This window comes from Panthera pardus, unplaced genomic scaffold (assembly GCF_024362965.1).
Source record: "Panthera pardus isolate Hobbes unplaced genomic scaffold, ASM2436296v1 HiC_scaffold_127, whole genome shotgun sequence".
Taxonomy (NCBI): Eukaryota; Metazoa; Chordata; class Mammalia; order Carnivora; family Felidae; genus Panthera; species Panthera pardus.
The window spans coordinates 183,520-196,393 of record NW_026526685.1 but is presented as its reverse complement, the minus strand read 5'-3'; the positions used below and the strand labels follow the sequence as shown (position 1 = coordinate 196,393).

Genomic DNA, 12,874 nt, shown 5'->3' with positions numbered 1-12,874 from the left:
GTTAATTCTTTCAAAGAATCAGCTTCTGGTTTCATCGATCTCTTCTGTTCTTTTGGTTTCTAAAATTTTGTTTAATGTTTATTTTTATTTTTGAGAGAGACAGAGACAGAATGTGAGTGGGTTAGGGACAGAGAGAGATGGAGACACAGAATCTGAAGCCGGCTCCAGGCTCTGAGCTTTCAGCACAGAGCCCAATGTGGTGCTCGATCTCACAAGCTGTGAGATCATGACCTGAGCCGAAGTCAGACGCTCAACCAACTGAGCCACCCAGGCGCCCCTGTTTTTTTGGTTTTGATAACGTTAATTTCTGCTCTAATCTTTATTATTTCCTGTATTCTGCTGTTTGGGGGTTTTATTTGCTGTTCTTTTTGCAGCTCCTTAAGGCGTAAGGTTAGGTTGTGTATCTGAGATCTTTCTTCCTTCTTTAGGAAGGCCTGGATTGCTATATACTTTCCTCTTATGACTGCCTTTGCTGCATCCCAGACGTTTTGGGATGTGGTATTATCATTTTTATTGACTTCCATATACTTTTTAATTTCCTCCTTAACTGCTTGGTTAGCCCATTCATTCTTTAGTAGGATGTTCTTCAGTCTCCAAGTATTTGTTACCTTTCCAAATTTTTTCTTGTCGTTGATTTCGAGTTTCATAGTGCTGTGGTCTGAAAATATGCATGGTACAATCTGGATCTTTTTGTAGTTACTTAGGGCTGATTTGTGTCCCAGTATATGGTTTATTCTGGAGAACATTCCATGTGCACTGGAGAAGAATGTATATTCTGCTGCTTTAGGATGAAATGTTCTGAATATATCTGTTAAGTCCATCTGGTCCAATGTGTCATTCAAAGCCATTGTTTCCTTGTTGATTTTTTGATTAGATGATCTGTCCAGTGTTGTGAGTGGGGTGTTGAAGTCTCCTACTTTTATGGTATTACTATCGATGAGTTTCTTTATGTTTGTGATTAATGTATTTATATATTTGAGTGCTCTCACATTTGATGCATAAATGTTTACAATTGTTAGGTCTTCTTGGTGGATAAACCCCATGAGTATGATATAATGCCCTTCTTCATCTCTTGATACAAGCTTTATTTTAAAGTCTAGATTGTCTGATAGAATATGGTTATTCTAGCTTTCTTTTGTTGACCATTAGCATGATAGATGGCTCCCCATCCCCTTACTTTCAATTTGAAGGTGTCTTTAGGTCTAAAGTGGGTCTCTTGAAGACAGCATGTAGATGGATCTTGTTTTCTTGTCCATTCTGTTCCCCTGTGTCTTTTGATTGGACCATTGAGTCCATTGACATTTAGAGTGAGTACTGAAAGATATGAATTTATTGCCATATGATGTTTGTAGAGTTGGAGTTTCTGGTGGTGTTCTCTGGTCCTTTCTCATCTTTGTTGCTTTTGGTTTCCTCTCTCTCTCTCTCTCTCTCTCTCTATATATATATATATATATATATATATTTTTTTTTTTTTTTCATCTTTTCTCCCCTCAGAAAGTCCCCCTTAAAATTTCTTGCAGGACTGGTTTAGTGCTCACAAACTCCTTTAATTTTTGTTTGTCTGGGAAATTTTTAATCTCCTTCTATTTTGAATGACAGCCTTGCTGGATAAAGAATTCTTGGCTGCATATTTTTCTGATTCAGCACACTGAATATATCCTGCCACTCCTTTCTGGCCCGCCAGGTTTCTGTGGATAGGTCTGCTGCAAGCCTGATCTGTCTTCCCTTGTAGGTTAAGGACTTTTTTCCCTTGTTGCTTTCATGACTCTCTCCTTGCCTGAGTATTTTGTGAATTTGACTATGATATGCCTTGTTGATGGTCAGTTTTTGTTGAATCTAATGGGGGTCCTCTGTGCTTCCTGGATTTTGATGTCTGTGTCTTTCCCCAGGTTAGGAAGGTTTTCTGCTCTGATTTGCTCACATAACCCTTCTATCCCTATTTCTCTCTCTTCCTCTTCTGGGACCCCTATGATTCTGATATTGTTCCCTTTTAATGAGTCACTGATTACTCTAATTCTTAAATTATGCTCTTTTGCCTTAATCTCCCTCTTTTTTCTGCTTCGTTATTCTCTATAAGTTTGTCCTCTATATCACTGATTCTCTGTTCTGCCTCATCCATCCTTGCCGCCACTGCATCCATCCATGATTGCAGCTCAGTTATAGCATTTTTAATTTCATTCTAGTTTTTACTTTTTTTTATCTCTGCAGAAAGGGATTTTAATCTGTTTTCTACTCTAGTTCGTATTCTTATTATTGTAACTCTAAATTCTGGTTCAGACATCTTGCTTGTATCAGTGTTGGTTAAATCCCTGGCTGTCGTTTCTTTGTGCTCTTTCTTTTGGGGTGAATTCCTTAGTTTTGTCATTTTGAAGGGAGAAAAGGAATTAATGAGGTAGAAAAATCGAAATTAAAAAATACTAAAATTAAAAAAATATTAAAATGAAAAATTACACATGCCACACACACAAATCGAATATATGATGCTAGATCCTAGGTGTGTTTTGGTCTAAGTGTTGAAAGTGGTGGGGCGCCTGGGTGACTCCGTCGGTTGAGTGTCCGACTTCGGCTCGGGTCATGATCTTGTGGTTCACGAGTTCGAGCCCCACATCGGGCTCTGTGCTGACAGCTCGGAGCCTGGAGCCTGCTTCCGATTCTGTGTCTCCCTCTCTCTCTGACCCTCCCCCATTCATGCTCTGTCTCTCTCTGTCTCAAAAATAAATAAGCGTTAAAAAAATAATAAAAAAAAGAAAGTGGTTTGACAGGTTAGAGAATAAAAAAAGGGGGGGGGGAGAGAAAAAGGAAAAAAAAGAAAATTGAGAATTTGAAAAAATGAATACACTGAGGTAGACTAAAATGAGATGATGGGGGTTAAATAGAATTTGAAAAAATATATACACAAGTAAAGAATATAGTAGGAAAAAATTAAAAATGTTTTTAATAAAAATTAAAAATAAATACGAATATTTTGGGGCACCTGGGTGGCTCAGTCAGTTAAGCATCCGACCGGCTCAGGTCATGATCTCGCGGTCCGTGCGTTTGAGCCCTGCGTCGGGCTCTGTGCTGACAGCTCAGAGATTGGAGCCTGTTTCAGATTCTGTGTCTCCCTCTTTCTCTGACCCTCCCCTGTTCATGCTCTCTCTGTCTCAAAAATAAATAAATGTTAAAAAAAATTTAAAAAATAAATAAATATGAATTTTTCTTTTTCTGTATGTAAGAAAAAAAACGAGAAAAAAGATTAAAAAAATCGTTTGAAAATTTGAAAAAGTGAATACACTGTAGTAGACTAAAATACACAGATGGAAGTAAAATAGAATTTGAAATAATTTACATAAAAGCAAAAAATACAGTAATAAAAATTAAATAAAAATACTTTAATAGAAATTGAAAGTAAAAATGAAGTTTTTCTCTTTCTGCATTCAAGAATAAGAAAAGAAACAAAAAAGAGAAAAAAAGAAATTGAAAATTTGAAAAGGCGAATACAGTGACGTAGACTAAAATAAAATGATGGAAGTAAAGTAGAATTTGAAAAAATTTACACAAAAGTAAAAAATATAGTAATAAAAATCAAAGAAAAATATTTTTAATAAATATTGAAAATAAGAATTATTTTTTTCTCTTTATTCAAGAAAAATAAAAGAATTGTAAAAGAGAAAAAAAAGAAAAAAGAAAAAAAAGAAAATTGAATAGATGAACCTGCTAAAAGATTGAAGTAGGACTGAAATTGCTTCATTTTCCCCTAGCAGTCAGTCTACGTAGCCCTTTATAGTCCATAAATTAAACTGGCAGTGAGACTTGTGTTCTTGAAGAGCAAAGTGGGCCCAGTGGGCAGGGCTCAGTGTAACAGCTCCACTCTCCATTAGATGGCTCTGCTAGCCTACTGGGGTGGATTGTTGCAGTGCTTGTAGGTGCCTATGCGCATGCGTGGGAGCGGTAAAAATGGCGCCACGCAGCTACCCTGTGTGTTCTCCCAGATCAGCAATCATGAACCCGTCCTCTGTCTTCAGCTTTCATTCACTCCCTGCCATGATCAAGACCCAGGCAGTACCTCTCTCTCGAGTTTTGTCTCAGATGCAGCTGTTTTCCCCAGCCCCTTACTTCTGAAGGACTGCGGCTCTGACCCGTTCTGCCCCTCCTGGGAGGGTCTCACCAAGCAATGGCCGAATGAGCAATGGCCGAATGAGCAATAGCCAAATGAGCAATGGCCAAATGTTGGCTGCACCCAGGGATGCTTGCTGGACCCTGCTGCTGCCAGGTGCCAGTCTGTCCCAGAAAAAGTTCGTGAGACAGTGTAGCAGCAGCATTTCAGGGATTATGGAAAATCACAATACACATCTGGCACCAGGCTTCACCCTTAATGACCTTGTTCCAGCACCAGCGAATGTGGCCATTTTCTGGGGTCTGCTGGGACCAGGTGCCTTCAACAGTCTGTACCAAATGCCCTTGCAGCAGTGGAACTGCTTTTCCCCATGTGGTCTGAGAACCTCCCGGACACCACTCTGTTCCTGGGGATTTGCCCTTCCCACCAGAGCACCGCCAGATATCGAGCTGCGGAGTTGCAGCCTTTGCGCTCCCCTTGTTTACAGTCTTAATGGAATTTAAACCCTCTCCTTTCTCCTTTCTCCCATTTTAGTTTAGTTCCTGCGGCTGTTTCCAATTTTCTACTTTCTCTCCAGCTGCTTTTGGGGAGGGGTGCTTTTCCCATATTCTCCCCCCCTCCCCAGTCTCTATCCTCTCTCCATCCGCAAAAGTGGTTCCCTACCTTTCACGGCTTCTCCCTCCCCAAATTCACCTCTCCGCATCATGTACCTGCTGAATTCTATGGTTCAGGTTGTGCAGATTGTTGTGTTAATCCTCAAATCAGTTTTCTAGGTGTGTAGGATGGTTTAGTGTTGGTCTGGCTGTATTTCACGGATGCGAGATACACAAAAATCTTCCATGCTGTTCCGCCATCTTGGCTCCTCCCTGGTGTAAGCAGGTTAGGTAGCCAGTGTGGGTAGCGCATTGTTTCCAGCAGGTGGCTCTGTGTTTATGCTGGGGGGCAGAGGAGGGAAATGGTGCCATCAAGCTCTCATCCCTAGAGAGGCATCTTTATGAACCCTGTCTCCCCATTGTGTGCTCCAGGTGTTGTAGAGATCACTGTTTCCATGCCATCTACCTGCAAGTTGTTTGCTGCCTTCTCTCCAGGAGTAGGGCAGTGACCTCAGGACTGTATCTCAGCCAAGCCTGCTAACCTCTAAATCTCCACATTCTTGGGATGCCTGGGTGGCTCAGTTAAGTGTCTGACTCTTGATACCGATCTTGTGGGTATGGGATTCTTCTGTCCCTCTCTCCCTTCCCCTCCCTTGCATGTGCTCTCTTTCTCTGTGTCTCTCTCAAAATAAATAAACTTTAAAAAAATTAAAATTTTTTAAAATTTAGTGACAAGGAATACATTATTAGGCATATTTACCTCCCTAAGGAGAATGGAAGGCGTCTATCAGTAAGATTTCTAGCCCTGACTAGGAAATTCTGTTAACTGGTTAAAGGTTACATTCCTGGAGGAATGAAACTAGGTTTGGTGACATGGGGCCTTAATGTAAGTGTCTCCATCATGGGCCTATGCTTTTTCTTAACGTTCCAAACCCAAATTTTTACACATCCATTTTTTTTTGTTAAAAATAAAGCCCTAAATAACATTTTAGCCATCTATTGCTATGACCTTCTAATCATAGGTGGAGATCAACTCTTTGACTCTAAGATCTTTGTCGGTCTAAGTTACTTTGATCTAAGTTACTAAGATACTTGTGAGTCTAAGTTACCGCTGGCCTTTTGACCCCCAGCCAGGCTGCTGAGCCATCACCTAGGCACAGAAGCACCCTTTCCAAGTCACCTCTTCCTAAAGTGTTGTCTTTCCCTCTTATACTTCTGGGTCTTAGCCTTACAGTGTTATGTACCTATGTTATTATCTTAAAATATGTAAAATAGATGTTTCTATGAATTGTATAACATTGTGCATTCGGTTTTCTATAACATGAGTGCTATTATTTAAACAACAGTGAGAACAATAAGAATAGGTAAATGTTAATCACTAGTAACTAATACTAAGACTATTATAATATCATGTGTTGAAAAAATAAAACCATGATTACTAATATTACTAATAATCTTTTCATTCATTATGGGTTTCTAGTTACCAAAAAAATTGGTAAGATAGTACTGAGTCTCCACACACATCAGACTGTTTTCTGACTATCGATGTCATATCAGTTGGTACATTACCACAATCAATATCCAGAAGAGGTATTAACTAACGTTTATATTTTTACTCATATTTCTTAGGTTTCAACCTCTTCTGTTCCAGACTCATCTCAGATAGCACATTACATTCAGTCATCCTGTCTCCTTAGGCTCCACTTGGCCATGACGATTTTTAGGTTTTCCATAGTTTTCATCATCTGCAAAGCTTTGAGGGTACTTTTGTAGAATGCATTTTGTAGAATGATCCTTGGTTGGATTATGTCTAATGTTTGTTTCAAATTATTAGACCAGCATTAATGTGTTTTGGAGAGGAGATCCAGAAGCATAATGCCATCCATAATTATCACTTCACATAAAGGATGTTTATTCTGAAGATTGGGGTCTTTTGTGGTTCCATACAAATGTTAGGATTGTACTAGTTCTGTGGAAAATGCTGTTGATATTGTGATGGAGATTGCATTAATTGGGTCAATCTCTTTGGGAAGTATAGACATTTTCACAATATTTGTATTTCCAATCCATGAACATGGAATGTCCTTCCATTTCTTTGTGTCATCTTGAATTTCTTTCATCAGTGTTGTATAGTTTTCAGAGTATAGGTCTCTCACCTCTTTGGTTAGATTTATTCATAGGTACCTTATTATTTGGTGTGCAATTGAATATGGGACTGTTTTCTTAATTTCTCTTTCCACTGCTTCATTATTGTGTAAAAATTAAACAGATTTCTATACAATGATTTTGTATCCTGTGACATTGCTGAATTCATTTATCAGTTCTAGCAGTTATTGGGTGACTCTAAGGTTTTCTGTATATAGTGTCATGTAATCTGCAAAGTGTGAAAGTTTTTCTTCTTCCTGATTTTGATTCCATGTGTGTATGTGTGTGTGTATGTATGTATGTATGTATGTATGTAAGTCTTATTGCTGTGGCTTGGACTTCCAGTACTATGTGTAATAAAAGTGGTGAGAATAGACATCCTTGTCTTGTTCCTCACCTTAGAGGGAAAGCTCTCAGATTTTCCCCATTAAGGATGATGTTAACTGTGTGGTTTTCATAGATAACCTTTGTTATGTTGATGTATGTTCCCTCTAAACCTACTTTTTTTTGGTTTTAATAATGAATGGATATTGCACTTTGTCAAATGCTTCTTTCTGCATGTATTGAAATGATCATATGGCTCTTTTTGTAAGTGATTATTCATTTTTGAGAGACAGAAATGAATAACGTGAGTGGGAGACGGGGGGGGAGACAGAAGGAGACACAGAATTTGAAGCAGGCTCCAGGCTCTGAGCTTTCAGCAGAGAGCCCAACATAGGGCTTGAACTCACGAACCATATGGTCATGACTTGAGCCAATGTCAGACGCTTCAAGGAATGAGCCACCAGGAAACCCAATCATATGGTTCTTATCCTTTCTCCTGGTGATATCATATATCACATTCATTGATTAGCAAATATTGGACCATGCTTGAAGCTTGGGAATAAATCCCACTTAATTGTGGCGAATGATTTTTTTAAGGTATTTTTGAATTTGGTAGACAGTATTTTATTGATAATTTTGCATCCATGTTTGTCAGGGATATTGGCCTGGAGTTCTCTTTTTTAGTGGTTCTTTATCTGGTTTTGGTATCAGGGCAATGCTGGCCTCATAGGATAAATTTGGACGTTTTCCATCCTTTTTTATATTTTGGAATAGCCTAAGAAGATTAGGTATTAACTCTTTATTAGCTGCGTGGTGGAATTCACCTGTGAAGTCATCTGGTCCTAGAGTTTTGATTGTTGAGAGGTTTTTTTGTTTTTTGTTTTTTTTTTTATTACTGACTCAATTTCTTTGCTGGCTATTGTTCTGTTCATGTTTTCTATTTCTTTCTGTTTCAGTTTATGTAATTTACATGTTTCTAGGAATTTATCTGTTTCTCCTAAATTGTCCAAATTGTTGACATACAATTTTTCATTATATTATATTATGATTGCTTGTATTTCTGTGGTGTTGGTTGTGATTTCTCCTCTCTCACTTGTGATTTTATTTGAATCCTTTCTCTTTTCTTATGGAGAAGTCTAGCTAGAGGTTTGTCAATGTTTGGTTTTTTTTTTTTCACAGTGAACCAGCTCCTGCTCTCATTGATCTTTTCTGTTGTTTGTTTAGTTTCTATGTCATTTATTTCAGCCCTAATCTTATTTCCTTCCTTCTGCCATTTTAGGTTTTGTTTGTTGTTCTTTCCCTAGCTCCTTTAGGTGTAAGGTTCAGTTGTTTAGTTGAGATTTTTCTCCCTTCTTGGTGTAGGCCCTGTATTGTTCTGAAATAGCCTCTTAGAACCACTTTCCTACATTCCATATGTTTTTGGACCATTGTTTTTTTCATTTTCATTTTCATTTGTTTCCATGTATTTTTAAAATTTCTTCTTTGATTTTCTGGTTGACCCATTCATTGTTTAGTAGTATGTTATTTAACCTCCATGTATTTGTGGTCTTCCCAGAATTTTTCTTGTGGTTGATTTCTAGTTTCATAGCATTGTGGTCTGAAAATATTCATGGTGTCATTTCAGTCTGCTTGAATTTGTTAAGGTTTGTTTTGGAGCCCAATATGTGATCTATCTATTCCATGTGCACTTGAAAAGAATGTATGTTCTCCTGTGTTACACTGGAATGTCCTAAACATATCTGTCAAATATATCTATTCCCCTATGTCATTCAAAGACATCGTTTCCTTGTTGATTTTCTGTTTAGATGATGTGTCCATTGTGTAAGTGGGGTGTGAAAGTCTTATTTTCCAATTAGTTCCTTTATGTTGTTAACTTTTATGTGTTTAGGTGTTCCTATGTTGGGTTCCTATATATTTACCATTGTTATATCTTCTTATTGGATTGTACCCTTTAGTGTTATGTGGTTTTGTCCTTTGTCTCATTACGTTCTTTGTTTTAAAGTCTATTTTCTCTGATAAAAGAATTGCTACCCCAGCTTTCTTTTTACATTCATTTGCGTGATGTTTCTCCATCCTCTCACTTTCATTCTGTAGGTGTCTTCAGGTCTAAAATGGGTCACTTGTAGGCAGCATATAAATCTGCTTTGTTTTTTCATCCATTTTTACACCCTATGTCTTTTGATTGGAGCATTCATTCCATTTACATTCAAAGTAATTATTGATATGTATGTATGTATTGCCATTTTATTACCTGTTTTGTTGTGGTTTCTCGTGTTTTTCTCGATCCTTTGTCTTTCTCTCTTTCATGTTTTGCTGATTTTCTTTAGTGATATATCTTGATTTCTTTCTCCTTATTCTTTGCATATTTATGAGTGGTTTTAGATATATGGTTACCATTAAGTTTTCGCATAATTTCTTTGTGTTTAGTAGTTTGTCTTAAGTTGATGGTCATTTACCTTTGAACCCATTATTTTCTCCTCCCTATGTTTTGGTACATGTTGTATTTTATATCCATTTTTGTGAGTTCCTTGACTGATTTTTTACAGAAATATTCATTTTTACTGGATTTGTGTTTTCTACCTCTCTATTGTCACTTTTGGTCTCTCCACTCAAAGAATCCCTCTTAATATTTCTTGCTGGACTGATTTAGTAGTACAAACTCCTTTAGTTTTTGCTTAGGAAACTCTTGGTCTCCTATTCTGAATGATAGCCTTACTGGATAGAGTATTCTTTGCTGCTGACATTCTATCTAGCACTTTGAATATGTCATGTCACTCACTTCTGGCTTGCCAAGATTCTGTTGACAAATCTGTAGCTGTCCGTTGGTGGCTAGTGTCTATGCACCAGGGCAGCCAGGGGCTCAAGGCTATTCACAGAGTGTGCTGGTGGCTGGGGACACATGGCTGGGTGAGACATATGAGGGCAGCAGGGGGTGCACAGCTCGGTGCAGTGCAGATGTGCACAGCGTGCAGTGGCAGCTTTGCATGCAGCAGACCAGACCGGGTGCCCATGTGGATTTAACAAAGTTTGTCCTGAGCCCAGCGCTGAGGCCAGCAGCCTCGGAGTGAGTGAGTCCCCCAGAGAACTCTTGGGATTGGCACACTGCTAGTGGGTTCAGTAGCAAGTGTCTGTGCAGCCCAACCCATGGTAGGTGCTTCTGTGTTTCTTGGTTGGGGGCGGGGAAAGAATGATGCCTGTGAGCATCCCTCTTTTCTGGAGAAGTCCCCCAACCACTCAGAAATCAGCATGAACATATCTGTCTCCTGTTGCCTCTGGCATTGTGTAAACTACCATGTTTACATTGCCTCTCTACACAGGCAAGGACCTGGCTATCACTCATCCTCCTGGATCACCCAGTGCTGAGTCAGCTGACCACCAAAGCTCCAGGATCCAAGCTCAAGGAATTCAGCCCCTCTGGTAGGGGATTAGTCTTCCTTGTGTGAGCTCCCTGGTGTGAGGACTCAGTTTCTCTGCCCTCTCTGCAGGCATTCGTCCTCCACCTTTCTGACCTTCTTAACCTTTCAGATGCAGCGTCTCACTATTTATTGTGGAGTTTGTTCTGCCAGTGTTTGGATCGCTCTCTGGTTTATGGACTTGGATGTGGATGTTATGTAGTTGAAAACATGGGACAGGGTGAGCTCAGGGTCCTCCTACTCTGCTACTATTAATTTTTTAAACGTCTTATTTTTTTTTTGGATTTTTGAGACATGGTCAGAGAGACTCCTATCACCCATGGACTTCAGGATTAGAAAGGAATTTTCCCACAGTTTTTTCTAGTATTTTATGTTTTGAAACTATCTTTAATGAGGCTTAATTTACATATAACAAATAGCTTCAAATTAAAGGGTATAATTTGATGAGACTTGATCTCATGGGTATAGCACCATGAAATCTCTCTAATCCTTAAATCACTACTGATTTAGTAGTACAAACTCCTTTGGATTCCTTTGTGTCCAACGTTAATGTTTATTTTGAGGAAACGACTACATTTTTTTATGTTTTCAGGTATTGCCCAGGTGTCTGAATGCCTGCTTTGGGATACCTCCTTTTCTGATAGTCTATATTCCTGTAAGTACTGCATTCGGTCTACCGTTGGGCTTTATCTTGTATTGTATCTCTGTGTCTCTTCACATAATTTTGTTGCACTACTTTAATGATGAGGGCTTCATAATTGGATTTTCACTAAATGGTATGAGCTGCAGTTCCAATGATGACAGAAAGCATGGGCTTCTTGTGTTAGGTATTCAAGAGCAAGGCAGATATCCTGGGCACTTGAGCTGAGAATGTCACTCTGTCTTTTTGCCAGTCCTCTTCCCCACCCTTGGAGACAAGAATCCCCTTTTGTTCACACAGAAATGTAGCTGAAGTCGGTATAAAAGTTCCCTTCTTTTCTCTTCTTTGTCTCTCAAACTCCCTGTCCCTACCTTCTGCCTTTCCCTTTCCATAACTCAGTCCCCCAGGTCCACTGATCCATTCCAGCCATGATCAGGGTGTCCTCCAGCTGCTGGCCTCTGCCCTGGCCATCCCTCAGTGAGGAATCTGCAGGAGGATTATGGAGTTCATGGGACTGATCAAGAAATCTCTGCTCTTCAGAGCCCTCCTACACATGGTGCGGTATGGGGAGAGCTGGCACCCTGGGCGAGGGTCCGACTCCATGTGTGGCCTCCTCACTCCTCTCCCACAGTCACTGCTGGTCCCTCATCCTTACCCACCATTAGAAATCAGCCATATGCTAGGGAAAGATACCTGTCTATTTGACCATGAGGCACCAGGGAGTCGGTACATATTTCCACAATAAATGAGCATAAGCACCTCCATAAATCTAGATATAGGAAGTTCCCACCACCCCAGAAAACTCTCTCGGGCTCCCCACACAAAGGGTGATCTTGCTACTATCCACCATCACTGGCATTTTTGCCAATTTGTTACCTGTGTGTACAAGAACCCCACTGTGTGCACTGATGGAGAGTGACAGTAGGTCCTCCTAGAAGCGGATGCTGACAGAGACAGAACGGTGAAAGGTGTATTAGGGGACACTAGGAAAGACAAAGTGGAGGGGGCAGGATGGGTAGGGAAAGCATTCAGGCAGAAATGATACTTTTTTAAAATATATAATCACCATAGTCTGTCACCTTGCACAGTCCTCTTCAAATTTCAAAATAGTTGTCCCATAAGGCAGTGAGATTTAAGAGATTTTGGTTTATTTCCCTACAGTCTTATGTTTTCCTACATGCATTCTGTCTTCTGTAGTTCATCTGTGGCCTCAGATGAACATTTTAGTGTGAGGCTGCATCTGTGAGTCTATATGTAATGGAAAATGATTGTCTTCAGATCTCTGAATATACACATTCTCATAATTTTCTTTTCTTTGGTAGGTCCTGGATTTTAATAGAAGTCCCTGGGCTGAGGTGTTAACAGTCTTCATTTAATGAATTTCCATGAACATCTTTTTTTTTTTTTTGATGATCATTGTGTGGAGATATCATCTTAATTGAAACTGTGAGAAGGGTGAGTGGACACTTCCCAGACATTTTGCAGATGCTTTATCTCATCATGTTGTTCAAAACAAATATTTTTTCACAGATGACACAGCGGAGGTTCTGTGTAGGGGCCACTGAGAACTGGTATTAGGGCTGAGCCAGCAAGAACACAGGCAAAGCCTCAGAATATTGTGAGAGAAATTTGAGGAGATGGAAAGCTGTAGTCCGGGTGATGA

General features: G+C 39.4%; 1 long non-coding RNA gene across 1 annotated transcript in view; it reads left to right on the top strand.

Moving 5' to 3' along the window:
- LOC128776414 (uncharacterized) overlaps positions 1 to 12,874 on the top strand; it is a 42,656-nt gene that overhangs the window by 20,771 nt on the left and 9,011 nt on the right. Inside the window, exon 2 of the long non-coding RNA XR_008421462.1 lies at positions 11,164 to 11,226. This is a non-coding gene — a long non-coding RNA (uncharacterized LOC128776414). The remainder of the gene's footprint in view (positions 1 to 11,163; positions 11,227 to 12,874) is intronic.